The following is a 1,269-nucleotide window of genomic DNA, read 5'->3' on the forward strand; positions in this document are numbered from 1 at the left end:
TTATTACACAAAAACACATCTCATTAAAACAATAAATGCTTCTCATCAGACTATAAATGTAAAAATCATAATTTTCATTAACTAAGTGGTAGTTGATTAAGTTCCTACTATTGTCATGGAATAAGTAACCCCGGGAAAACTTGATTACTCGCGTTACGTAAGGATTATACCAGAGCCTGGTTTTACTCGTTCATTTGAAGACAAGACAATCTAACCATTTATCCGCCCGACTGAAGGTTCATTAGTTAGACATTCAAAACCCGGACATGACGTTAACACAAACGTCACGACAAGTCCGAAATCAATCGTCTGCAGTGAGCTGTTCCACCACAACACCTGTTCTTCATGTCTGCTTCACTTCCGCTTTTCAGCCCTGTGTATAAGCCACACCCACGGCAGGAACCAACAGGTGGAGTATGAGGTGACACTGTACACAGGGCGAGAGATGCTCAGCCAAAGTCCATCGGTCCGTAGAATGTGGGACATGTCCCAGGAGATCAAACCAAAGACCACAGCAACAGACCTGGACATGACACTGTTGAAAGATATCTCTAATTCAACCCTGCAGTGGTACCAACATACACTCTCTGAAGTAAAGCAATGCTCCAGCTAATGCTGTGCGAATGATATGTAGCAATGTTACATAACGAGTTTGCAAAGAATTACAAAGTGCAGCTTTATATTTTAAATTGATACGTTTAATCTTTTTAAACAACGCTTTAAAAAATCGACGTTGTGTGTTCATACTGACTTGGCTAATGCTAACCCTTGAGTTGTGACTGTGAGAGAAAGTGAGGAAGACCTGACACCTTCATGACGATGTAGCATCTCTATAGCAACCACTCTTTGTACTTCTGTCTAACTTCCGACTTTCAGGCTTAAATGTAGCTGGATATATCATGTGTTACGTCTAAATATGAATGTGGATAACGTTAGTATAGCGAGATGCTTGCTCCAGTTGCATTTCTGCTTGCGGGCGCTCGTTGAACCTCCGTCTAAAACTCTGCTTTTTCGACTAGCTGACATTTTAACATTGAATTAAAATAGATAGTGGATTAATTTATTTCCATAGTTTGCAGTTGTCTTGACCAGATGACTTTGCTATTGGCTGTCAAAACGGGGAGATGTGCTTTTTGCTCTAAAACCAGCCTCTGGAGACTCGACCAGTCCACCATCAATATCTACATTGCATTGCAATATCTACATTGCCCATTATCAGCAACCATTCATTCAACCCGCCAAAGGCTCGTTCTGTTCACTAATCTGAAA

Source organism: Etheostoma spectabile, chromosome 20 (assembly GCF_008692095.1).
Source record: "Etheostoma spectabile isolate EspeVRDwgs_2016 chromosome 20, UIUC_Espe_1.0, whole genome shotgun sequence".
Classification (NCBI taxonomy): Eukaryota; Metazoa; Chordata; class Actinopteri; order Perciformes; family Percidae; genus Etheostoma; species Etheostoma spectabile.